General features: G+C 48.0%; 1 long non-coding RNA gene across 2 annotated transcripts; it reads right to left on the reverse strand.

The window, feature by feature from the left end:
• Positions 1–453: 453 nt before the first annotated feature.
• LOC138676202 (uncharacterized) lies at positions 454–18,161 on the reverse strand. Of its 2 annotated transcripts, none has more exons than XR_011320761.1 (5): positions 18,096–18,161; positions 5,195–5,252; positions 5,044–5,115; positions 4,657–4,842; positions 454–1,810 (listed from the first exon to the last, which is right to left on the reverse strand). It is a non-coding gene; the product is annotated as an uncharacterized lncRNA (long non-coding RNA). The 2 variants fall into 2 exon arrangements; XR_011320760.1 differs by lacking the exon at positions 18,096–18,161 and adding an exon at positions 16,835–16,940.
• Between the last annotated feature and the right edge of the window lie 9,637 nt (positions 18,162–27,798).

The following is a 27,798-nucleotide window of genomic DNA, read 5'->3' on the forward strand; positions in this document are numbered from 1 at the left end:
TCTGTCCTTTGCTGCAGCAGGCAAAAACAACAGGGTCCTAGTGCCCTCTCAGTGGGACTACAGTTCACTCTCTTACACATCGACAGTCATTCATTTACACACACGTTATCAAGTTTATACTAGCGCATGGCCGTGCGGCCATGCGAACCTTTTATAGAGGAAACTCACCGGGACCTTCCTAGTGGTCCAATAGGAGGTGCTACAGGACCTGAGCATGTGACCCCTTAACTCCAAAGAGAAGTCTTCCCTTGGGCATGCTCAGTAGAGGAAAAGCAGGACTTAGTCCCAGGAGCGTCTGCTCGCCGCTGAACAGTGCTAGTTACAATGGCTGAGCCTGGAAGGGCAGCAGTAACCAAGCGCACAGTATCTGCGTGAGCCAGATGCTGGGACCGACGACTCTGCTGAGCAGGCTCCACTGCGGCTGGAGAAGAATGGGAGACCGCAGCGGAGGTGGTTCGAGATTTCCCCCTGTGCAGCAGCGGGAACTTGACACCTAACAACCAAACAGTATTGGGGCAAAAAACATTAACATTTATTTTTAATAAAAAATTAACTGCGCCTGCTTGGGGTACAATGACGGAACTGTGAGTTGTGTAGCTGTGAGGCCTGGCTAACTGTGGAGGACGCAGGGGTGGCAGGAGAAGGGGCAATTAAAGTAGTGGGGTCTGGGAGTTCTGGGATGGGGCTTGACGCATGAGAGGGCAGAAACACACTGGAAGGGTGAGACAAACCTAACATTGCAGACACATTGGGAGGTGAGGGGGGAGTGATTGAGATCGTCCTGTTTTTTATTTTGTTTCCCTTTTTGGGATCGGCGCTGTGGTCTGGGGAGCCTCGGTGGGCTCATTTGTTGCGGACTGGTGGTGGTGGCCGACCTGTCAGGGTCCGTGTGCCGCTGCATGGTTGTGGTGGTTGGGAAGGCCATGCCAGGGTCCGGCTGCTGCATGGTGGTGGGGAAGGCCATGGCAGGGTCCTGCTGCATCGTGGTGGTAGAGTGGAAGGCCATGCCAGGGTCCTGCTGCTGCATCGTGGTGTCGGGGAAGGCCATGCCAGGGTCCTGCTGCTGCATCGTGGTGGCGGGGAAGGCCATGCCAGGGTCCTGCTGCTGCATAGTGGTGGCAGTGGAGGAGGTCCAAGCAGAGTAGCAGTTGTCATGGTGGTGGCGGTGAGCTGTCCAACAGCACTCGGCGTGGTGGTGCTGTAGTGGTGTCCGGCAGTGCTTGGAATGGTGGTGGCCGTGCAGTGGTATGCAGCAGAGGTTGGCATTGAAGTGAAGTGTGACAGTGTTGGCACAGGTGGAAATGCCGCCACTACTGAAAATACCGACTCTGCTGCATAGCCTTCACGTAAGCAGCATTGCAGGCCTGCATGACACTAAGCTGAAGATCAGGAGTAAGGTGTTCCGACATGCCCTTCTCTATTTGATTGAAAAAATGATGTGCAGGCCTCTGGAGGTAGGCTTTCACTTGGTCGAGGCTTCTGGTGACATCCTGGATAAGTGTATTCATATGGTTTATGGCACTATCCAGTCGGTCACCCATCGCCTTGAGTCCATCATGAAAGACCGAGCTCAAGTGCAAAAACTCGGGCATGAGTGACCTGTCCGAGGCCCTCTGACACTGCCGGGAAGAGCCCCCAAAGAAAAGAGGCAGAGGACTGGGACAGGGGAACACATGATGGACCAGCTTCCTGGTCTCCAGTCTGTGTTGCAGGTCCACTTGCTGCAGCGCTGCTGGATGGCTGAGAGGGGTCCGTGGCTGTTTGATGAAGGACCGCTCCAGAACCAGGGTCAAGAGTGCTGCTCCATGTGCTGTGAAAAAAAAAAAATGAGTACCAAACATTTACAATAGTAAAGCGACAACTCCTGTGGAATAGAAAAGTACAGATTAGGCAATACAACACAACCCATTACACCACAAAAAATGCTTACGTTCTCTGGGCAAGGACCGGTCTCAAAAATGCAAGGATGCGGTGAGATTTATATTTGCAGATCCTTGCTCCAGAACTACTAGGAACCCGGCTCTCTTGACGAAGGTCCTTGTCTCTTATATCCTCCCTGCCTCACAACCCTAAACAGTTATTCAACACCTTCAACTTTCTCCTCCGTCCCACAGCACCTCCTCCCTCCCCACTCATCTCAGCTGAAGACTTTGTCTCATTTTTCAAGCAGAAGATTGAGAACATCAGAGACAGTTTTAGTCGACAACCCCCAGAGCCCTTCCTCCCAACTACCCAGCCAAAACCAACTTCTCCACCATTACAGAAGATCGACTCTCCACTCTAGTCTCAAGATCGCATCTTACCACCTATGCACTTGACCCGATCCCTTCCCACTTCATCCCAAACCTCGCCACAGTCTTCATCCCAACTCTAAAGGTACCGTCACATTAAGCGACGCTGCAGCGATATAGGCAACGATGCCAATCGCTGCAGCGTCGCTCTTTCATCGCTGTGTGGTCGCTGGAGAGCTGTCATACTTACATTCCGGTGTCTGTCCCCCGGCCTCAGCTTCCCTGCACTGTCTCAGCACCGGCCGGCCGTAAAGCAGAACGGTGATGTCACCGCTGTGCTTTACGGCCGGCCGGCGCTCACAGTCAGTGCGGGAAGGTGACAGCGAGGGGACAGACACCGGAATGTAAGTATGTACTGTTTGTTTTTTTTTACATTTACAATGGTAACCAGGGTAAACATCGGGTTACTAAGCGTGGCCCTGCGCTTAGTAACCCGATGTTTACCCTGGTTACCAGTGAAAACATCGCTGAATCGGCGTCACACACGCCGATTCAGCGATGTCTGCAGGAGATCCAGTGACGAAATAAAGTTCTGGCCTTTCTGCTCCGACCAACGATGTCACAGCAGGATCCAGATCGCTCAGTGTGAAGGTACCTTAACCCATCTCTTCAACCTATCGCTAACAACTGGTGTTTTCCCCCTCAAGCTTTAATCATGCCTCAATTACACCTATCCTCAAAAAGCCCTCTCTTGACCCATCCTCTGTATCTAGCTATCGCCCTATATCACTTCTCCCCTATGCCTCAAAACTATTGGAACAACACGTCCATCTTGAACTGTCCTCCCATCTATCTTCCTGCTCCCTTTTCGACCGCTTACAATCAGGCTTCCGGTCACACCACTCCACTGAAACTGCCCTAACTAAGGTCACCAATGACCTATTAACCGCCAAGAGCAAGCGTCACTTCTCTATCCTCCTCCTCCTGGACCTGTCCTCTGCCGTTTACACAGTGGACTGTTCCCTATTACTATAGATCCTCTCATCCCTTGGCATCACAGACTTGGCCTTATCCTGGATCTCGTCATACCTAACTGACCGAACATTCAGCGTCTCCCATTCACACACCACCTCCTCACCTCACACCCTATCTGTCGGAGTCCCGCAAGGTTCAGTTCTAGGGCCCCTGCTCTTCTCCATTTACACTTTTGGCCTGGGACAGCTCATAGAATCTCACGGTTTTCAGTATCATCTCTATGCTGATGACACACAGATCTACATCTCTGGACCAGATATCACCACCCTACTAACGAGAATCCCTCAATGTCTATCCGCTATTTCATCCTTCTTCTCCGCTAGATTTCTGAAACTTAACATGGACAAAACAGAATTCATTGTCTTTCCCCCATCTCACGTGACCCCCCCAACGAACCTATCCATTACAGTTAACGGCTGCCCACTCTCCCCAGTCCCACAAGCTCGCTGTCTCGGGGTAATCCTTGATGCTGATCTCTCCTTCAAACCGCATATCCAAGCCCTTTCCACTTCCTGCCACCTTCAACTCAAAAATATTTCACGGATCCGTACATTCCTAAACCAAGAATCTGCAAAAACCCTAGTCTATGCCCTCATCATCTCCCGCCTCGACTACTATAACCTCCTGCTCTGTGGCCTCCCCTCTAACACTCTCGCACCCCTCCAATCTATTCTAAACTCTGCTGCCTTACTAATACACCTGTGTCCCCGCTATTCCCCAGCCTCTTCCCTCTGTCAATCCCTTCACTGGCTCCCCATTACCCAGAGACTCCAGTACAAAAGCCTAACCATGACATACAAAGCCATCCACAACCTTTCTCTTCCGTACATCTGTGACCTCGTCTCCCGGTACTTTCCTGCACGCAACCTCCGATCCTCACAAGATCTCCTTCTCTACTCCCCTCTTATCTCCTCTTCCCACAATCGCATACAAGATTTCTCTCGCGCATCACCCCTACTCTGGAACTTTCTACCACAACATATCAGACTCTCACCTACCATCGAAACCTTCAAAAAGAACCTGAAGACCTACCTCTTCCGGCAAGCCTACAACCTTCAGTAACCACCGATCTACCAAACCACTGCACGACCAGCTATATGCTCATTTACTGTATCCTCACCCATCCCTTGTAGATTGTGAGCCCTCGCGGGCAGGGTCCTCTCTCCTCCTGTACCAGTTGTGACTTGTATTGTTCAAGATTATTGTACCTGTTTTTATTATGTATACCCCTCCTCACATGTAAAGCGCCATGGAATAAATGGCGCTATAATAATAAATAATAATAATCCTTCATCGAACGCCAACGTGTTTTGACTTTGAGTACTGTTGAAAAATAATGATTAGACAATGCACTTTTGACCACTGCAGCACCCCACATTGCACTACTTACAAAATGCATTTCGGACCTAAGTTGGGGCGTTGTCCCAGCCATCCCACATCGCTTTGGCCACCTCATTCCATAGCCGCCGGATCATCACGTTGTCCGAATGCTGCGGAATCCGGGTGCCCCACAACGGGACTTGCTCATGGAGCAGGGAGATTAGGAGGTCATTTTCAATGAGGTCCTCATACCGTTCTGGTAAATAAAGACATTAATGTTGGAGACATTAACATAAGGAAAAGAAAGAAAATAACAAAGACAGAAAACTGGCATGAATATTTAAAGTCAAGAAAAAAAAAGGAGTCAAGAAGAAAAAGGTAAAGAGGAAAGTAAAGAAATGAACATTCAAGAATAGTAAAGTCAGGATACAATAAATAGTCAGCCTGGTATACTTACATGCTGCCGCCTTGCCACCCGACCGTGTCCACGCTGCTTCTGCTCAGCCTCTGCCGCAGTGGAAGAACTGCTCTAAAAAAAGGGAAAAAAAAATTTATCACGTGTAGATGTGACAGAGAATACTTACCAATCTGAAGAGGTGAGTACTCACTTCAATATCAATTCCACCTTGTGCAGGCCCAAGCCGTTGCTCCTCTGAAGATGACATTCTGATGCATGCAGAAAAAAAAATGTCAGAAATTAGGACATATAGAGACAGAAAATAGAAAATAAAGACATTGGCCTTGATACATTGTTCAGAGTGTGGTTTCCTCAAAGGTGCTTTCCTGCGTCTGCTCTTGTTCCCAGTCAGCTGTGTAGTGACCTGCCAATGCCCACTCCCTCCTTTTATCAGTTTGTATGTGGGGGTGACTAATCAGTGTATAGACATGTTTTCCTGTGGTAAAACGCATGCGTTCACAAAAGCAAGCAAACGCATGTGCTTGCGAATGCATGCGTTCACATAGACCGTAATGCGTGTTTTTGCCGCATTCTTCCGCTAACAACCGCATAAGTTTCGAGGTGGCACAATTACGCCTCTGAAATTACTACATGTAGCGTTTACCGCGCAATGCCGCAGACAACAAAACGACGCATGCATCGTCAAAGGCGGCAAAACACAATCAATCGCAGGAACCTGCGCCCCTAATGTTAAAGATAGGAATACACGACGCATGCGGAAAATTGCGGCACAAACGCTGCGGACACAACCGCAAATGTGAAACCAGCCTAACAACTGGTGTTTTCCACTCATGCTTCAAACATGCCTCAATCACACCCATCCTCAAAAATCCCTCTCTTGACCCATCCTCTGTATCTAGCCATCGCCCCATATCACTTCTCCCCTATGCCTCAAAACTACTGGAACAACACATCCCCTTTTTTTGGAAGTGCATTGAGCAGCAAGGTGGATTCCTGCTGAGGGGGGAAAAAAAAATCTTTAAATCTCCAGCTTAGCGAGTGTGAACGAGCTGAGTGTGACCTGAGCGTAAGTGTGAACGGCGGTAAGTGTGACTTGTGATTCAGGGAGTTTCCAAGGGAGGAATTGCTGCCTGTATTTTATTAATACTTTGTATTTATTTTTATTTAACGCTTCTGTCTGGTGCAATCCCCATTAGGAAATGTGCTCCACTATTGTTAATGCCATCCAGTGCACATCTTGCCACATGTATGCAGTCCTTGATCAGCCGGTCGAGGGTGCATACTGCTGTGCGAGATGTGAGCACGTTGTGCATTTGGAAACCCAGATTCTGGATCTAAATGTGCAGCTGGCAACACTGAGATCCATAGACAATATGGAGAGGAGTCTTCTGCTCACTGCGCAGACGCTCAATGGGATAGATGAGGGGGGATGGTAGGATGGAGCTGCAGGACAGTGAAGTAGCAAGCTGGGTGACAGTTAGAAGGCCGGGTAGAGGGAAGAGTGCCAGGGAGGCTAGTTGTTATGATCCGGTGACCTTGGAGCCGCATGGAACTTTCTCTGAGTTGGTGGAAACTGTACTGACCGCAAATCCTGAACTTAACACCGCAACTAGAAGTAGCCGTGGGGTGTGCCTAACAAATTCTAGACACCTCGACACACCCGGAGGACTAAATACCCCTATAGATGGAAATAGGAATTCTACCTTGCCTCAGAGCAGAACCCCAAAGGATAGGCAGCCCCCCACAAATATTGACTGTGAGTAGTAGAGGAAAAGACACACGCAGGCAGGAAACAGGATTTAGCAAAAGAGGCCACTCTAGCTAAAATAGGAAAGGATAGGACAGAATACTAAGTGGTCAGTATTAAAACCCTTCCAAAAATATCCACAGCAGAAAATACAAAAAATTCCACCATCTAACTAAAGATGTGGAGCGTATATCTGCAACTCCAGAGAATCCAACAAGACAGAGAAAACACTGACACAATCTAAGCTGGACAAGAGAAAACAAATGAATAGCACAGAATTATTAAGCACACAGCATGTGTGCCACAGAAACAAAAACCAGATACTTATCTTTGCTGAATTGGCAGCAAGGCAGGAGGAACAAGACAAAGATCCAAAACCTCCCAGAACCATGGACAACTGGCAAGGACTAATGAATCCTGCACACCTAAATACCCCAGTCAGAACTGCAATCAGCAGATACACCTGGCCAGGACTGCAACTCAGGGACAACTGCATTACCACCTACAACCACTGGAGGGAACCCAAAAGCAGAATTCACAACAGCTAGTCCTGATCTGGCACACCCCAATAAGTTTGCTAAGTTTGCAGATGAGGGGGGTGCCAGTACAGGGGTAGCACTGCTGCAGCCAGGCATGTCCTCTGAAAGCCGGAGGAGTGACTGCTCCAGTAAGGAGGGAAATAGGAGAGCAGGGCAGGCCAGACAGGTGCTGGTAGTGGGGGACTCAATTATTAGGGGAACAGATAGGGCAATCTGTCACAAAGACAGGGATCGTCGAACGGTGTGCTGCCTACCTGGCGCTCGAGTCCGACACATCACTGATCAGGTGGACAGATTACTGGGAGGGGCTGGTGAGGACCCAGCGGTCATGGTGCACATTGGCACAAATGACAAAGTTAGAGGTAGGTGGAAGGTCCTTAACCCCTTCGCGACATGCGCCGTACTAGTACTGCGCTGCCGGCACTGCATTAGTGCCAGCAGCAGTACTAGTACGGCGCACCGATCACCGCGGTCTCGCGCTGAGCGCCGCGGTGATCGGGTGCGGGTGTCAGCTGTATACGACAGCTGACACCCCGCAGCAATGCCCACGATCGGCGCTATCGCGGGCATTTAACCCCTCTGATGCTGCTGTCAGTAGTGACAGCGGCATAGAGGGGGATCGCGCAGGGACGGGGGCTCCCTGCGCTCTCCCACCGGAGCAACGCAATGAGATCGCGTTGCTCCGGTGACCCGGAAGGAGTCCCCGGATCCAAGATGGCCGCCGGACTCCTTCTGGGTCATGACGTGACCTGGCTAGCCGGCGCCCGCTGAGAGCAGGCGCTGGAGAGCCAGCTAAGCTGCCTGTCAGATCGTTGATCTGACAGTGTGCTATGCACAGTGTCAGATCAACGATCTGATCTAATACAGAGATGTCCCACCCTGGGACAGTGTTAGAAATTAAAAAAAAAAAAAAATCCCCAAATTAAAAAAAAAACATTTCCCAATAAATCCATTTATTTATGTAAAAAACAAAAAAAAACAATAAATGTACACATATTTGGTATCGCCGCGTCCGTAACGACCCGCTCTATAAAACTATCCCACTAGTTAACCCCTTCAGTGAACACCGCAAAAAAAAAAAAAAAAAACAAGGCAAAAAACAACGCATTATTATCATACAGGCGAACAAAAAGTGGAATAACACGCGATCAAAACGACGGATATAAATAACCATGGTACCGCTGAAAACGTCATCATGTCCCGCAAAAAAAAGCCGCCATACAGCATCATCAGCAGAAAAATAAAAAAGTTATAGCTCTCAGAATAATGCGATGCAAAAACAATTATTTTTTTATATAAAATAATTTTTATTGTGTAAAAGCGCCAAAACATAAAAAAAATTACATAAATGAGGTATCGCTGTAATCGTACTGACCCGAAGAATAAAACTGCTTTATCCATTTTACCACACGTGGAACGGTATAAACGCCCCCCCTAAAAGAAATTCAGGAATTGCTGGTTTTTGTTCATTCCGCCTCCCAAAAATCGGAATAAAAAGCGATCAAAAAATGTCATCTGCCCGAAAATGTTACCAATAAAAACGTCAACTCGTCCCGCAAAAAACAAGACCTCATATGACTCTGTGGGCCAAAATATGGATAAATTATAGCTCTCAAAATGTGGTGATGCAAAAACTATTTTTTGCAATAAAAAGCGTCTTTTAGTGTGTGACAGCTGCCAATCATAAAAATCCGCCAAAAAAACGCTATAAAAGTAAATCAAACCCCCCTTCATCACCCCCTTAGTTAGGGAAAAATAATAAAATGTAAAAAAATGTATTTATTTCCATTTTCCCATTAGTGCTAGGGTTAGGGCTAGGGCTAGGGTTAGGGCTAGGGTTAGGGCTAGGGCTAGGGCTAGAGTTAGGGCTAGGGTTAGGGTTGGGGTTAGGGTTTCAGTTATAATTGGGGGTTTCCACTGTTTAGGCACATCAGGGGGCGTCCGATCTCAATTCCAGCCAATTCTGCTTTGAAAAAGTAAAACAGTGCTCCTTCCCTTCCGAGTTCTCCTGTGTGCCCAAACAGTGGTTCCCCCCAACATATGGGGTATCAGCGTTCTCAGGACAAGTTGGACAACAACTTTTGGGGTCCAATTTGCCCTGTTACCCTTGGGAAAATAAAAACATAGGGGATAAAATATCATTTTCGTGGAAAAAAAAATATTTTTTATTTTCACGGCTCTGCGTTATAAACTGTAGTGAAACACTTGTTGGTTCAAAGCTCTCACAACACATCTAGATAAGTTCCTTGGGGGGTCTAGTTTCCAATATGGGGTCACTTGTGGGGGGTTTCTACTGTTTAGGTACGTCAGGGGCTCTGCAAATGCAACATGACGCCTGCAGACCAATCCATCTAAGTCTGCATTTCAAATGGCGCTCCTTCCCTTCCGAGCTCTGCCGTGCACCCAAACAGTGGTTCCCCCCAACATATGGGGTATCAGCGTACTCAGGACAAATTGGACAATAACATTTGTGGTCCAATTTCTCCTGTTACCCTTGGGAAAAAAAAAATTGCGGGCTAAAACATCATTTTGTGGAAAGAAAAAATGATTTTTTAATTTTCACAATGCTACATTCTAAACTTTAGTGAAACAATTGGGGGTTAAAAGTGCTCACCACACATCTAGATAAGTTCCTTAGGGGGTCTTCTTTCCAAAATGGGGTCACTTGTGGGGGGTTTCCACTGCTAAGGCATGTCAGGGGCTCTCCAAATGCGACATGGCGTCCGATCTCAATTCCAGCCAATTTTGCATTGAAAAGTCAAATGGCACTCCTTCCCTTCCGAGCTCTGCCATGCGCTCAAACAGTGGTTTATCCCCATATATGAAGTATCGACGTACTCAGGACAAATTGCACAACAACTTTTGGGGTCCAATTTATCCTTTTACCCGTGGGAAAATAAAAAATTTGGGGCAAAAAGATCATTTTTTGTGAAAATTAATAAAAAATTTTTTTTTACGGCTCTACATTATAAACTTCTGTGAAGCACTTGGAGGTTCAAAGTGCTCACCACACATCTAGATTAGTTCCTTAGGGGGTCTACTTTCCAAAATGGTGTCACTTGTGGGGGTTTCCACTGTTTAGGCACATCAGGGGCTCTCCAATCTTGACATGGGCTCTGATCTCAATTCCAGCAAATCTTGCATTGAAAAGTCAAATGGCGCTCCTTCCCTTCCGAGCTCTGCCATGTGCCCAAACAGTGGTTTACCCCCACATATGGGGTATCGGCGTACTCAGGACAAATTGTACAACGACTTTTGTGGTCCAATTTCTCCTGTTACCCTTGGTAAAATGAAACAAATTGGACCTGAAGTAAAAATTTTGTGAAAAAAAAGTTAAATGTTCAATTTTTTTAAACATTAAAAAAATTCCTGTGAAGCACCTGAAGGGTTAATAAACTTTTTGAATGTGGTTTTGAGTACCTTGAGGGGTGCAGTTTTTAGAATGGTGTCACTTTTGGGCATTTTCTGTCATATAGACCCCTCAAAGTCACTTCAAGTGTGAGGTGGTCCGTAAAAAAATGGTTTTGCAAATTTTGTTGCAAAAATGAGAAATCGCTGGTCAACTTTTAACCCTTATAACGTCCTAACAAAAAAAAATTATGTTTCCAAAATTGTGCTGATGTAAAGCAGACATGTGGGAAATGTTGTTTATTAACTATATTATGTGACATAACTCTCTAATTTAAGGGCATAAAAACTAAGAGTTTGAAAATTGCTAAATTTTCATAATTTCCGACAAATTTTTGTTTTTTTCACAAATAAATGCAAGTCATATCGAAGAAGTTTTACCACTATCATGAAGTACAATATGTCACGAGAAAACAGTGTCAGAATCACCAGGATCCGTTGAAGCGTTTCAGAGTTATGACCTCATAAAGTGACAGTGGTCAGAATTGTAAAAATTGGCCCTGTCACTTAGGTGAAAACAGGCTTTGGGGTGAAGGGGTTAAAGATGATTTCAGGGAACTAGGCTGCAAGCTGAAAGTAAGAACCTACAACGTGGTATTTTCCAAAATACTGCCTGTACCACGTGCCATGCCAGAGAGGCAACATGAGATTAAGGAGGTTAATGAGTGGCTCAAGAATTGGTGTAGGAAGGAGGGGTTTGGGTTCCTTCAGAACTGGGCCGACTTCTCAGTTGGCTACAGGCTCTACGCTAGGGACGGGCTGCACCTCAATGGGGAAGGTGCAGCTGTGCTGGGGGGAAAATGGCTAGAAGGTTGGAGGAGTGTTTAAACTAGGGATTGGGGGGAGGGTATTCATTTTATAGGAGGGGAAGATAGTGCAGATAGAGACCTGGGCACAAATAAGGAAGTTGGGGGTGGCGGTGGCATGGAGGGTGGGGGTTAGAACAGTTAATTTAAGAAAGAATAGAGGTGCAGAGAGGAACATCAAGTGCATAATGCCAGAAGCCTCGCCAACAAAATGGACGAATTAGAATTAATGTTGTTGGAGCATAATTATGACATGGTGGGGAGATCTGAAACATGACTGGATGAGAGCAATGACTGGGCTGTTAACTTGCAGGGCTATAGCCTGTTCAGAAATGACCGTACAGATAAGCGAGGGGGAGGGGTGTGTCTGTATGTAAAATCGTCCTTAAAACTTATCCGGCGTGATAATATCGGTGAATTTAATGAAAATGTAGAGTGCCTGTGGGTGGAGATAAGGGGAGGGGGAAAAATAATAAATTACTGATAGGGGTTTGTTATAAATCTCCAAAAATAATGGAAGCAATGGAAAATATCCTCATAAAGCAAATAGATGAAGCTGCGACTCAAGGAGAAGTCATTATTATGGGGGACTTCAACTACCCTGAAATAGATTGGGGAACGGAAATCTGCAGTTCCAGCAAAGGTAATCGGTTTTTGAAAACTATGAGAGACAATTACCTTTCACAACTGGTTCAGGACCCAACAAGAAGGGGGGCACTGCTAGACCGTATATCAAATATAAGGGTTGGGGGTCACTTGGGGAATAGTGATCAGAAAATAATACGTTTTCATGTATCCTTTAATAAGATGTGTAGTAGAGGGGTTACAAGGACACTAAACTTCAGGAGGGCAAATTTCCAACGGATGAGAGAGGATCTTGGTGCAATTAACTGGGACGATATCCTGAGACATAAAACTACACAAAGAAAATGGGAGAGGTGCGAAACCGGCTAAATAAGATTAAAATAGATAAATCTCCGGGTCCGGATGGCATACACCCACGAGTACTAAGAGAACTAAGTAATGTAATAGATAAACCATTATTTCTTATTTTTAGTGACTCTATAGCGACAGGGTCTGTTCCGCAGGACTGGCGCATAGCAAATGTGGTGCCAATATTCAAAAAGGGCTCTAAAAGTGAACCTGGAAATTATAGGCCAGTAAGTCTAACCTCTATTGTTGGTAAAATATTTGAAGGGTTTCTGAGGGATGTTATTCTGGATTATCTCAATGAGAATAACTGTTTAACTCCATATCAGCATGGGTTTATGAGAAATCGCTCCTGTCAAACCAATCTAATCAGTTTTTATGAAGAGGTAAGCTATAGACTGGACCACGGTGAGTCATTGGACGTGGTATATCTCGATTTTTCCAAAGCGTTTGATACCGTGCCGCACAAGAGGTTGGTACACAAAATGAGAATGCTTGGTCTGGGGGAAAATGTGTGTAAATGGGTTAGTAACTGGCTTAGTGATAGAAAGCAGAGGGTGGTTATAAATGGTATAGTCTCTAACTGGGTCGCTGTGACCAGTGGGGTACCGCAGGGGTCAGTATTGGGACCTGTTCTCTTCAACATATTCATTAATGATCTGGTAGAAGGTTTACACAGTAAAATATCGATATTTGCAGATGATACAAAACTATGTAAAGCAGTTAATACAAGAGAAGATAGTATTCTGCTACAGATGGATCTGGATAAGTTGGAAACTTGGGCTGAAAGGTGGCAGATGAGGTTTAACAATGATAAATGTAAGGTTATACACATGGGAAGAGGGAATCAATATCACCATTACACACTGAACGGGAAACCACTGGGTAAATCTGACAGGGAGAAGGACTTGGGGATCCTAGTTAATGATAAACTTACCTGGAGCAGCCAGTGCCAGGCAGCAGCTGCCAAGGCAAACAGGATCATGGGGTGCATTAAAAGAGGTCTGGATACACATGATGAGAGCATTATACTGCCTCTGTACAAATCCCTAGTTAGACCGCACATGGAGTACTGTGTCCAGTTTTGGGCACCGGTGCTCAGGAAGGATATAATGGAACTAGAGAGAGTACAAAGGAGGGCAACAAAATTAATAAAGGGGATGGGAGAACTACAATACCCAGATAGATTAGCGAAATTAGGATTATTTAGTCTAGAAAAAAGACGACTGAGGGGCGATCTAATAACCATGTATAAGTATATAAGGGGACAATACAAATATCTCGCTGAGGATCTGTTTATACCAAGGAAGGTGACGGGCACAAGGGGGCATTCTTTGCGTCTGGAGGAGAGAAGGTTTTTCCACCAACATAGAAGAGGATTCTTTACTGTTAGGGCAGTGAGAATCTGGAATTGCTTGCCTGAGGAGGTGGTGATGGCGAACTCAGTCGAGGGGTTCAAGAGAGGCCTGGATGTCTTCCTGGAGCAGAACAATATTGTATCATACAATTATTAGGTTCTGTAGAAGGACGTAGATCTGGGGATTTATTATGATGGAATATAGGCTGAACTGGATGGACAAATGTCTTTTTTCGGCCTTACTAACTATGTTACTATGTTACTATGTTACTATGTTTATTAGCACCCTGGATAGGACCTGTGCACAGTATATACCGTATGGGAATAAACATACTAGAAATATGAGGAAACCAATATGGCTAAATAGAGCTGTAAGGGGCGCAATAAGGGACAAAAAGAAAGCATTTAGAGAATCAAAGGAAGTAGGTAGTGATGAGGCATTAAATAAATACAAAAAATTAAATTCTGTAAAAAGCAAATCAAGGCAGCAAAAATTGAAACAGAGACTCATTGCCAGAGAGAGTAAAAATAATCCCAAAATATTCTTTAACTACATAAATAGTAAGAAACTAAAAAATGAAAGTGTTGGCCCCCATAAAAATAGTCTGGGTGAAATGGTGGATGTAGATGAGGAAAAAGCCAATATGCTAAATTAGTTTTTTTCATCAGTATTTACAAAAGAAAATCCCATGGCAGACAAAATGACTAGTGATAACAAAAATTCCCCATTAAGTGTCACCTGCTTAACCCAGCAGGAAGTATGGCGGCGTCTAAAAATCACTAAAATTGACAAATCTCCGGGCCCAGATGGGATACACCCCCAAGTACTGCAGGAATTAAGTACAGTCATTGATAGACCATTATTTTTAATCTTTAAAGAGTCCATAATAAAAGGGTCTGTACCACAGGACTGTCGTATAGCAAATGTGGTGCCAATATTCAAAAAGGGAACAAAAACTGAACTCAGTAATTATAGGCCAGTAAGCTTAACCTCTACTGTGGGTAAAATCCTGGAGGGCATTCTAAGGGATGCTATACTGGAGTATCTGAAGAGGAATAACCTCATGACCCAGTATCAGCACGGGTTTACTAGGGACCGTTCATGTCAGACTAATTTGATCAGTTTCTATGAAGAGGTAAGTTCCGGATTGGACCAAGGGAACCCAGTGGATGTAGTGTATATGGACTTTTCAAAAGCTTTTGATACGGTGCCACACAAAATGTTGATACATAAAATGAGAATAATGGGGATAGGGGAAAATATGTGTAAGTGGGTTAAGAGCTGGCTCAGGGATAGGAAACAAAGGGTGGTTATTAATGGAGCACACTCGGACTGGGTCGCGGTTAGCAGTGGGGTACCACAGGGGTCAGTATTGGGCCCTCTTCTTTTTAACATATTTATTAATGACCTTGTAGGGGGCATTCAGAGTAGAATTTCAATATTTGCAGATGACACTAAACTCTGCAGGGTAATCAATACAGACGAGGACAATTTTATATTACAGGAGGATTTATGTAAACTAGAAGCTTGGGCTGATAAATGGCAAATGAGCTTTAATGGGGATAAATGTAAGGTCATGCACTTGGGTAGAAGTAATAAGATGTATAATTATGTGCTTAATTCTAAAACTCTGGGCAAAACCGTCAATGAAAAAGAACTGGGTGTATAGGTGGATGACAAACTCATATTCAGTGGCCAGTGTCAGGCAGCTGCTACAAAGGCAAATAAAATAATGGGATGCATTAAAAGAGGCATAGATGCTCATGAGGAGAATATAATTTTACCTCTATACAAGTCACTAGTTCGACCACACTTAGAATACTGTGCACAGTTCTGGTCTCCGGTGTATAAGAAAGACATAGCTGGGGGCGTGGTTTGCCAGGGGAAGGAAGCAGACGTGCTTCACAAGAGCTCCTGCTAAATCCCCTAATTTAGCTGACTAAAAGCTTACAAAAAGGTGGAAACTGACCGCAAAGCGGCCTTATCAGGCCTAAACCGACCAGCAGCAAGAAAAAGCTGGGCACATCGAGCAAAATCCCTCTTCTGGAGCAGAGAACGGGACAGCGGCCAGCATGCAGCCGGGACTCAGGCCGGAAGTGCAATGGCGGCGCCAGTCCTTCACCAGACCCCGACCAAAACCAAGTCCTCCAAGACACAAGCACCCCTTCAAAAACAACCCAGCAAGAAGCCTGTACCCACTGGGTCACCTGGGAGCCATGGAGAGGACGGATGACAGCGCTGAGAGCTAGCGCCGCTAAGCAGAGCCGGGGGTCAAGCGGCTTCCCTGCAGCAGGAGCGCGGCGGAGCACCTTCAATAAAGCAGAGCCCCCCTGATGTATGGCCCAGCCCAGCAGACCCAGCACCGGTAAGAAGACCGCACTAGCCGGAGATGCGGCGCTGGCCGGCGGGGTCCCTGGGGCAGCAATGAGAAACAGCTGTTTGATCGGAGCAGGGCGAGCAGTGTATCAGCGGGGCTATCAGGCAGCGGGGAGTTGCACAGCAATGCGGGAAGCCCAGCGGTGCCTCCCCAACAGAAGCCCGATGGAGAGGCATGCGGTGAGCGGACCCCGGGGATCAGGCTGCGGTGTGAAGCGCCGGAGTTTGTCCCGGGGAGGCAGATGGACTTGGAGGCAGCGCAGAACGGCACAGCCCAGCGATTAAGCCACAGAAGGCTTACCACAGTCTGCCAGGTGAGCTGGGTACGGAGCTATGCAAGGGGGACTGTGGGGAGCAGGAGAGAGCCATCACACCAGCAGAACCCAGCAATAGAACGGAGGGCATTCATACCAGTTCAGTACATAACCCAGCTAGCCCTCCAACGAATCCCCTTATATCAAACACCCAGCAGCTCAGCGTGAGGGAGAAACTCCTGTTCCAGCTACCACACAAAACAACTGCTTTTTTTAACTCTACATATCCTCCTCACAAGCCCATATCAGATAAACAGGAGGGAAATCTAAAACAATACTACAAATTAATAAATATTTCTGAGCTTGACTCGGTGCTGTGTAAAGTCATCGACTCTAAATTTGAAAAGTTTACCTTGCCTCTAAAAGTCCCAGGAGGTGAGGGTGGCGGAAAAATCCCTACATACCAACTAGCCAGTTCTTCAGGTTTTACGGAGAGCTCAGAGAGCTTTCACCCGGAAGAATTTTTCAAAAACTCTGACACGTCGGACAATTATAAAACTACCTTTTCTGACACAATGCTTACACACTCTTCAACAAGCGATACATCTAGTGGGAACCATTCACAAGCTGAAAATTCGGATAAAGGAAGGCCTTTTAACTTACTATCTATTGAAAAGATTCTGGCTTCTGACAACTATCCGACGGAGGGCTTTATTTCTGACTTGCTTAGAGCTTTCCTGGTTTCACTAAACCTTGGGTGGAACGAGACTTACAGAGACTGCGACCGAGTATCAATATCTGATCACAACAAAAATACAAACTTTAAACGAACAAGAAATTTCATAGCATCCGAAAATTTTATTAAAACCCTCTTTAAAGACACATTAATCACAGTGACCAGGGACGCTGAATTACTTAATTCAACAACCTCTGTTACGCCTTGTTCCCCGAATGCTTCATACACTTCGGAGATGGTGGATGTCACGATTCACTCCGTGACCGTCACCCCTACGTCACGGATCGGGGTGACTTTAGGCCAACAGACGGCTATCACATGTGCAGGGGGGCTTATCTTAGTTATCCCTCCACTCCACAATGTGATGAAAAAACACACACAAGGCTATTGACCTCTTAGTTTACAGCAGGGGCTTATTCTAGGTATCCCACTGCTCTACAATATACCACGGACTGCAGGGATTTATGTATATCTCGCTTACAGTTCCACTTAACACTTGCAGCTCTCTGGCGCCCCCCTTACTCTCAGGTCAGATTAGGTACTGCACCCTGGGTAATTAGTCGCCAGACAGGCTGCCTGCTATGTACTGGCTATTGGGCACGCTGCAGTGACGCGATAAAATACTCCCACTCAGGCAGGAACAATAATTATCAACGCTGCAGTCGCTACAACATCACCCAAAAGCCTGCACAAGGTATCACTGCCACCAGCTTCGATTAAACGGGTCCGAAGCTAACCCAAAACAGTAGCGTAATTCCCTTCAGGAGACAGGGTACGTTTAGAACAGGAGAACGAATCTAGTATATTATTATACTCCATAAAGTTTAGGCAGTGTTTTATCAAAATATTTTACAAGGATGTTACAAATGAGACAATTGCAAATATGTACAGGGTAATTATAAAAAAAAAACAAGGATTACATGAGAATAACACTTACATGTGTTCAAAGCATTGCAGGCAACCAGGCTTCCATACGTCCCAGCTCATTGGACGTGCTCAGGGCTCTCCAGGAAAAAGACAAGAAGACTCTGCTGGGAGCCTGCCAGGAACTTAAAAACCTGCAGCCTGTGACATCACAGAAAGGCTGGCTTATCAAGACCCTCCTCTCTCTACATTCTGAGTACTTCAACCTTAAATTTATCTACTTTCTATAACTTCGCTACAAAACATGTCATAGTCATAACAAACCCAGCATTCATCTCGGATTAACGTGGACATTCTAATGATGTCAAATATGTCCTATCTGGGATACATATTTACAGAGAAATCCCTACTTCTTTACCAGATGGAGTTAGAAGCCCGTGTTTAGAGTGATGGGTAGATCCACCGAGGTAGATTAAGAATATATATTTTCGTGTTCTTAACTTAAATGGTTTGCGTAATATCTTACAAAAACAGAACAAAGAACTTCCATGGATTCTAGAGACTTAGAATCCAGTTCTAGCCGGTCACTTTCCACTGCAGGGATGCCGGTCGTAAATACCTTTGCTCTCCGAGCTAGAGGTAATAAACTCTTCTTCCCCCATACCTTGGAAAGGGAAGCTCTTGGCTGAGTGAAAGGGAAGGGGGGCTTTTTTTTTTTAGCCCGCAGCCTGCTAACAAGAGAAACTACTTACCGTATATACTCGAGTATAAGCCGACCCGAGTATAAGCCGACCCCCCTAATTTTGCCACAAAAAACTGGGAAAACTTATTGACTCGAGTATAAGCCTAGGGTGGAAATGCAGCATTTACGGGTGAATTTCAAAAATAAAAATAGATCATTATTTCCCCATAGCTGTGCCATATAGTGCTCTGCAGCGTTCATATTGGCCCATAGCTGTGCCCCATATAGTGCTCTGTGTAGTGATCTACAAGTGCAGCATCTGCCACCACCACCACATGCAGGCACCAGTGCCACTGAGCTAGGAGTGCAGCGTCTGCCACCAACACATGCAGGCACCAGTGCCACTGAGCTACTAGTGCAGCGTCTGCCACCAACACATGCAGGCACCAGTGCCACTGATCTACAAGTGCAGCGTCTGCCACCACCACATGCAGGTACCAGTGCCACACTGATCTACAAGTGCAGCATCTGCCACCACCACCACATGCAGGCACCAGTGCCACTGATCTACAAGTGCAGCGTCTGCCACCACCACCACATGCACTGCACCGTTCATATTGGCCCATAGATGCTCCCCATAAATCTGTGCCATGGCCGCTGCTGCTGCTGCAATAAAAAAAAAAAAACACACATACTCACCTCGCTACTTGCAGCTCCCCAGCGTCCGGTCCCGGCGTCTCTCTGCACTGACTGATCAGGCAGAGGGCGCCGCGCACACTATATGCGTCATCGCGCCCTCTGACCTGAACAGACAGAGCGCAGAGACGCCGGGAAGATGGAGCGGCGCCCGGCGGCTGGAACGTGGACAGGTGAATATAACATACTCACCTAGTCCTGGCGATCCTCGCGCTGTCCCCTCCTGTCACAGCTGTCTTCGGTGCCGCAGCTTCTTTCTCTATCAGCGGTCACCGGCACCGCTGATTAGAGAAATGAATAGGCGGCTCCGTCCCTATGGGAGGTGGAGCCGCTTATTCATTTCTGTAATGAGCGGTCCCACGTGACCGCTGAAGAGAGGAAGAAGCTGCAGCGCCGAAGCCCGTGGGACGGCAGGGACAGCTCGAGGATCGCTGGGACTAGGTAAGTATACCTCAGCGCCCTCACCCCCCGACCCCACCGCTACCGTGACTCGAGTATAAGCCGAGGGGGGCACTTTCACCCCAAAAAGTTGGGCTGAAAATCTCGGCTTATACTCGAGTATATACGGTATATGATATTTCATACCATATCGTGACACCTCCCCCTTTTGGTGTGCGCTAGGGAGGTAGAACCCCACGGTATGCCTACAAGCGCACCTCAGTGGGTTCACCCTGGCGGGACAGTCCATCTGCATTCCCATGCTCTTTGACCGTTTTGTGTTCAATGGTGAAGTCAAACTGCTGAAGGGCAAGGCTCCAGCGTAGCAACCTGCCGTTGGTTCCCCACATGGCGTTTAGCCAGCGCAGAGGGTCGTTGTCGGTCACCACAGTGAAGGGGCGACCGTACAAGTAGGGCTGCAAGCGCTGCAGGGCCCAGACTATGGCCAGGCACTCCTTCTCGATGGTGGAGTAGGCCACTTCCCTCGGCAAAAGTTTCCGGCTCAGGTATAACACGGGGTGCTCTTGGTCCTCTGAGTCAACCTGGCTGAGCACAGCACCAAGGCCAAACTCGTTAGCGTCAGTCTGCACCAAGAACGGTCGACTGCTGTCGACTGCTTTCAACACAGGGGCGTTGCACAGTGCGGTTTTCAACGCCTGGAAGGCCCCCTCACAGCTATCTGTCCAGTTGACAATGTGGGGTAGCTTCTTCCTGGTGAGGTACGTCAAAGGTTTTGCCAGGCTACTATAGTGCTGTACGAAGAACCTATAGTACCCTGCAGTGCCCAAGAAGGACATCACCTGTTTCTTGGTCACGGGAGTGGGCCAGTTCACGATCACTCCCACTTTGTCAGGCTCTGGCTTTAGGGTGTTTCCGCCTACCCGGTACCCCAGGTAGTGGACCTCCCTCATGCCCATCTGGCACTTTCCCGGCTTGATAGTCAGTCCTGCTTGGTGAATTCGCCTGAGCACCTCCTCGAGATGCTGCAGGTGTTCCCCCCAGGAGGAACTGAAGATGGCAATGTCATCCAAGTACGCCATGGCGTACTTCTCCAGTCCCTGAAGCAGGAGGTTGACCATCCGCTGGAAAGTGGCAGGGGCGTTCTTCATGCCGAAGGGCATGACCGTGGACTCGTACAGTCCGAAGGGCGTGATAAAGGCGGACTTCTCCTGCGCCTCGGGGCTCAGGGGAATCTGCCAGTATCCTCTACTCAGATCCATTATTGTTAGGTAATCTGCGCCAGCTAACCAATCCAGCAGATCCTCGATGCGCGGCATTGGGTGCGCGTCAGAGGCTGTGATGGCGTTGAGCCCCCTGCAGTCCACGCAGAACTGGGTGGTCCGGTCTTTCTTCGGCACGAGAACTACAGGTGAGGCCCATGCGCTTTTTGACCGTCGAATCACCCCCAGCTGTAACATCTCATCGATCTCCTCGCGCATAACCTGCTGCACCTGGTCAGAGATTCGATAGGGTGTTCGCCGTAGTGGGGCGTGATTCCCGGTGTCCACCTTGTGGACTGCTGAGTCCTCCCAGGTCGGTTGGAGAACACGACCCGGAAGGGTTCCAGTGTGGTTTGCAACTGCAACCGCTGTGGTTCCGTTAACGAGGCGCTTACCTCCATGTCCTCGATGGACCCATTGGCCTTGGGCCAGCATATCCAGGAGGGTGTCTTCCTCCCCGTCTTCAGCCAAGCTGCAGACCGGTAGGACGAAAAGTTCACGTTCGTGATGAGCCTTCATCATGTTGACGTGAAAGGCCTTTCGCCTACCCCGAGCGTGGTCAAGCGTGACCACGTAAGTGACCGGGTTGAGCTGTTGGTGGACGGCGTACGGGCCCTCCCAGGCTGCCTGAAGCTTATCCGTTGGTACGGGGACCAGCACCCACACCTTTTGACCCACGTGGCAGGTCCGCTCCCGGGCGTTCTGGTCGTACCAGTGCTTCTGGTCAGCCTGAGCCTGCGTCATCTTGTCATGCACCAACTGCGTCAAGGTCTGCATCTTGTCACGGAAGCGCAGGACATACTCCACTATGGACACTTCAGAAGGGTTCGGCTCCTCTTCCCAGGATTCTCTTACCAACCCAAGGGGTCCCCGGACTCGCCTGCCGTACAGGAGCTCGAAGGGGGAGAACCCCGTCGAGGCCTGCGGAACCTCTCGGTAAGTGAACAGCAGGTGTGGGAGGTACCGCTCCCAGTCGCGCCCATGAGTCTCAACCAGCATGCGTAGCATCTGTTTGAGGGTACCATTGAAGCGTTCACACAAGCCATTGGTCTGTGGGTGATACGCACTCGATACCAGGTGCTTCACCTGCATTCTCTTACAGAGAGCCTCCATTAGGCGAGACACAAATTGGGTCCCTTGATCAGTAAGCATTTCCCTGGGAAATCCTACACGTGAAAAGATGGCCAACAGGGCATCCGCCACCTTATCTGCCCTAGTTGACGACAGAGCTACTGCCTCTGGGTACCGGGTAGCGTAGTCTACCACAGTAAGGATATATCGCTTTCCAGAGCTGCTGGGGACGGCCAGCGGGCCCACAATGTCCACCGCGATCCTCTGGAAAGGCTCCTCTATCACTGGCAACGGGATCAGGGGAGCCTTAAGAGCAGGCCCCGCCTTCCCCACTCTTTGACAGGTGACAAAGGAGCGGCAGTAGTTTGACACATCTGTCCCCATCTTAGGCCAATAGAAGTGTTGAGACAGCCGGGCCTTAGTTTTGCTGATCCCCAAGTGTCCAGCTAGCGGGATCTCATGGGCAATCCGCAACAACTCACCCCGGAATTGCTGTGGGACGACCAGCTCTTTCCCTCAACCACTCCTTTAGTGATTCTCCGGGTACTGTCTCCCGGTACAACCTTCCTCGTTCCCAGAACACTTTCTCCTTATCAGTCTCGGAGAAGAGCGTCCCGGCGAGTTGTCTCAAACTGTGCAGAGCGGCCTGAAACTCCTGGCTAGGGGAAGCCAGAAGCGATATCAGGGTCCCTTCCCCACGGGAACCCTCTTGGACCTGCTCTGGGTCCACCTCTGGTTCACAGTGATGACTGAGGAGGGTCCGGAAGGCAGACAGTTCTCTGTGTTCCGGGCACTCTGACTGCGGGTGACAGCAGCTACGTAGGCTGTCTCCCCGGGGGTTTCTACAGACCCATCAGCCGGCACTGCTATGGGCTCTACCTCCCCATCCACCCCCAACACTCCAGGGGCAGTGCTACTTATGGTCCAGTTACCTTCCTTGGTGGCACTGGTCACTTTCATAGCATCACCTTCCTCACGGTTCTCATGCATCTCCCCATTTCCTGTAGCACCGACACTTGCCCGTTAGGGGTTCCTCAGCCGTCTCACTCTGCAGAGCGACGTGGCTGGGCACGCCTGTACCTATGGACACATTAACCTTCACAGAAAAATCATTATCAGGTTCAGTTGGCACAGGTACAACATTTTCACCATCAATCCTAGGAAAAAAAATGGTTATTAGATGCATCATTACAAGATAAAGCATGGTCAGGTAACACATGCGATTTCCCATCATCATCATCAGGGTTAACTTTACCCTCATTAGTAGATTGGGGAGGGGTGTCAGGGACATAGTATGCAACCATCCTCCCCAAATCAGTCCCCAACAAAACATCAGTGGGCAAATTATCAGACAACCCCACTTCCTTCACCCCGCTCCCAGCACCCCAATCAAGATAAACCCGGGCCATCGGTAAGGGACAGCTGATGCCCCCAATCCCAGTGACAGTTAGGGTTTTCCCCGGAATTTCTTCAGGGGCCGCCAGTTCGGGTCGGATGAGGGTTCGTTCAGCCCCGGTGTCTTTGAGGCCTGTAGCAACATGGCCTCCCACAGTGACGTGCTGTACGTTGTCACACACCCTCCCAACCACTCCACCCACCAAAAGAATGCTGCATTAGGCTCTGGGGCCTTGGATGAGGGGTTCTTCTGCTTGTCTGGACAGTTGGGACTGATATGACCAGGCCGATTGCAGAAGTAACACTTGCGGGGTTCGGTGGTAGGTCTGGTGTTGTTGGCCACAGGGCCAGGACCTCTGGTGTGTTGGCTGGCAGGGGTACTGGCGATGGCTGCAGGCTTACCCCCTCTCCAGCTGGTGGTGACTGGCTACCGCGCTTCTGATCTACGGTTGGCCTCATAGGCATCGGCAATCTGCGCTGTTTTCGTCACGTCTTTGGGTTCTCTGTCCATCACGAACTGTCGCACCTCAGCTAGGCAAAGATGAAAGAACTGGTCTTTGATCATCAGGTCTCGCAGCTGTGCAAAGGTGGTCACTGACAGTCCTTGGGTCCACTGGTCAAAGTGGGTCCCCAGTCCATGCACCACATCACTGTAACTGTTGTGTGGGCCACGTTGGAGGGTCCGGAACTTTCTACGGTACACCTCGGGTGTAAGCTGGTACTTGGCTATCATAGCCTGCTTGATGGCCTCATAGTCACCATCTTGTTCTTGAGGGAGGGCAGCAAACGCCTCCAGAGCTTTGCCTCTCAGCCCTGGTGTCAGGTATCGTGCCCATTGGTCTGTAGGCAGCTGGTACTGTCCATTGGTCTGTAGGCAGCTGGTACTGTCTGCAGGCTTTCTCAAAGGCCCGCAGAAAAGTGTCCAAGTCCCCGTCCTTTTCCATAACAGGGAAGTGATCGGGCCGGGGCTTCGGTGTCTGAGCGCTGCTGGACTCACGGTTGGTCTGGGACAACCCCTGCATTTGCAGTCGGGCCATCTGCAGCTGGTACTCCCGCTCCACTTGGGCCTCTCGCTCGGCTCGCTGGGCCTGGGCCTCTCGCTCGGCTCGCTCATGGTATTGCTGAATCAGCTGCCGACGTCCCTCATGGTCGTCAGTTGGGAATTCTTTCAAGGCCGCCTGCAGGTGGGGGTCCAATTCGCCCAGATTGCTAACAGGGCCAGCATTCAGTGGTTGGACCTCTGCTGCAGCACCATGTTCGCTTGTGCTGGCTTCTGCGGCTACTGAGCTCTGAGAGTGGTCTAGAGCGGCTTCCCATTGCACCAGATCTGCGACCAGTTGGGCTTTGTTTTTGCCTGCAAAGTCAATGTGCTGTGACTTGCATAAGGCAACAAGGGTGTCTCTGGTCTGCTGTTCATAAAAGACTTCTCCCAGCACAACCATGGTTGCCAAATAAAAGATAGGACAGAAAACGAAGAGAAAGGGAGGGGACAATTACCAGTACACAATTGTCTCAAGACTAATAAACACTGAGTTCGTTATCCAAACTTATTTGCGCAGAGTCATCGCAAGAACTTTGCAAGTTTTTAGTGAGAGGAATGATTACTCAAACCAAATCACTAATGCTCTAAGATATCCCACCACCTTGCCAATTTGTCAGGAATCCCTGACCGCTGCCACCAATTTGTCACGATTCACACCGTGACCGTCACCCCTACGTCACGGATCGGGGTGACTTTAGGCCAACAGATGGCTATCACATGTGCAGGGGGGCTTATCTTAGTTATCCCTCCACTCCACAATGTGATGAAAAAACACACACAAGGCTATTGACCTCTTAGTTTACAGCAGGGGCTTATTCTAGGTATCCCACTGCTCTTCAATATACCACGGACTGCAGGGATTTATGTATATCCTGCTTACAGTTCCACTTAACACTTGCAGCTCTCTGGCGCCCCCTTACTCTCAGGTCAGATTAGGTACTGCACCCTGGGTAATTAGTCGCCAGACAGGCTGCCTGCTATGTACTGGCTATTGGGCACGCTGCAGCGACGCGATAAAATAATCCCACTCAGGCAGGAACAATAATTATCAACGCCGCAGTCGCTACAACATCACCCAAAAGCCTGCACACGGTATCGCTGCCACCAGCTTCGATTAAACGGGTCCGAAGCTCACCCAAAACAGTAGCGTAATTCCCTTCAGGAGACAGGGTACGTTTAGAACAGGAGAACGAATCTAGTATATTAATTATTATACTCCATAAAGTTTAGGCAGTGTTTTATCAAAATATTTTACAAGGATGTTACAAATGAGACAATTGCAAATATGTAAGAATAATAAAACAATCATTTTATTAATACATTTAAAACATACACAAATAGCCCAATCAAGGGGCAAAGTACACAAAGGAGGAAGGATGCAAGGAACCTGCTAGCACAGCAGGTTATCTGGACCAATAATACAAAATATCTGGGGGCATGTGCAATAAATCCTAAACCAGGAGAGGGGGGGGGGGGTTGGAAAAGAGTATATAGTCTCAAAGGTCTAGTATCCAGGTTCTGCGCACGAACACCTACAGATACCACCATCAACATGGAATCCCCAACCTCACTATAGGTACCAATAGGATGCCATCACTCACCCATAATCAAGTAGTGCCCACGGTCCGCCTGCTGTGACCCCTTGACGCGCGTTTCGCGTGAGTGCTTCTTCAAGAAGGGGAGTAGCGTGTGTTGTGTCCCCTGAGTTTAAATAGAACTGCCCTGAATTGCCAACAGGTGCGGCGCATGCGTCCCGAAGAGCGCAACCCGGAAGTGCCAGTCTCGTGTTGTAGCCGTCAATACGATGTGCGCCTGCGGCAAAATCTTGCCGGGTGACGTCACAGAGCATGCGCACATCGTAGCAATAGATAACCACAGAGATGGATAGGTAATGCGCTGATCGAAAAGCGCATGCGCACTGTGGCGTCCATGGATATGAAGACCCAGGCGGCGGCCATATTTGTGGAGTGCAATAAATGATGGGAGGTGAATACTGGCATGGGCGTGAAGGTGAGAGAATGCTAATGAGAACAGAGCAGTCACTCACATCGAAAGGGGTGTGTATAGACAGCGTTCACTGTGAAATGAAAGTGCCTGAATCTAATTGAGCCACCCTGTACAGCGGCCACAGTGGGGAGTATTTAAGTGAAGGTAGGTTGAAAAAGACATGGACAAATGACGTGATACTGGGTAAATTCTATGTCAGCTGAAACTCAGTCCATATGTGGACCAGAGGATAGAATCCCTAATGGTATACATAGGTGCAAGTGCATAACATACAAATGAAAAACAGCATGTAAAACATGATAACAATTAACATTTATAAAGTGACATAGTGCATGGCATAATACATGATAAGCATAAACTAACAACCGCCTTTTCCACATAAACGCAATATACAGACAGCCTGGAGTAATCCTGATATGGCATACGGCGTAGATCATCTTTCAAGATGCATAATAGGTCCATGCTGGAATCTATCATAGATGTGACGTCATCATTTATATTAATCTTGAGCGGCGCAGATTTCTCTGGGAGCATACGCACAACATCTGGGGCAGGAAGGTAAGTAAATACTAAAAACTAAAAACAAACATAACACAACAATGAATAAAACGCTAATTAAAAAATAGGGTGAAAACAAATATCTAAGGAGATATATATATAAAGCAAGGCATCTGCTGCACAAAAAACGAAGACAATGGTGGACATAGATGCTACATTATCTCAAAATGGGAAGATGATGTCAATCACAAGAAGGGGGCGAAGGACAACTTCTCATTAAGCCCCTTAGGGGCCATGGTGTCCAAGGTGGCAATCAACCGACACTCACGTTGTGCCAACATTTGGCATAGATTTCCGCCCCTAATTCCGCCATGAATTCTATCAATACCCCGCACCTTGAGGCCGCTAGGATCGGATCCATGAAAGGATCTGAAATGTTTAGGGAGTGTCTTAAGAGACGCCAAAGCCTCGGCGTCTACAATATCTCGAGCTGCCCTAATGTCCCGCACGTGCTCACGTATCCTGACTTTCAGCTCCCTTGAAGTCAGGCCGATGTAGATGAGGGAGCAGGGGCAGATGGCATAATATACTACATGGGTAGTGCTACATGATATGTAGTCACGAATCTTATACTCCCTGCTCCCATCGGAAGATTTAAACGTGCCACAGCGCAGGACATTAGGGCAGGCAACACAGGATCCACATGGAAAGCAGCCCACTCTCTTGG

The sequence above is a fragment of the Ranitomeya imitator genome, chromosome 4, assembly GCF_032444005.1.
Source record: "Ranitomeya imitator isolate aRanImi1 chromosome 4, aRanImi1.pri, whole genome shotgun sequence".
Classification (NCBI taxonomy): Eukaryota; Metazoa; Chordata; class Amphibia; order Anura; family Dendrobatidae; genus Ranitomeya; species Ranitomeya imitator.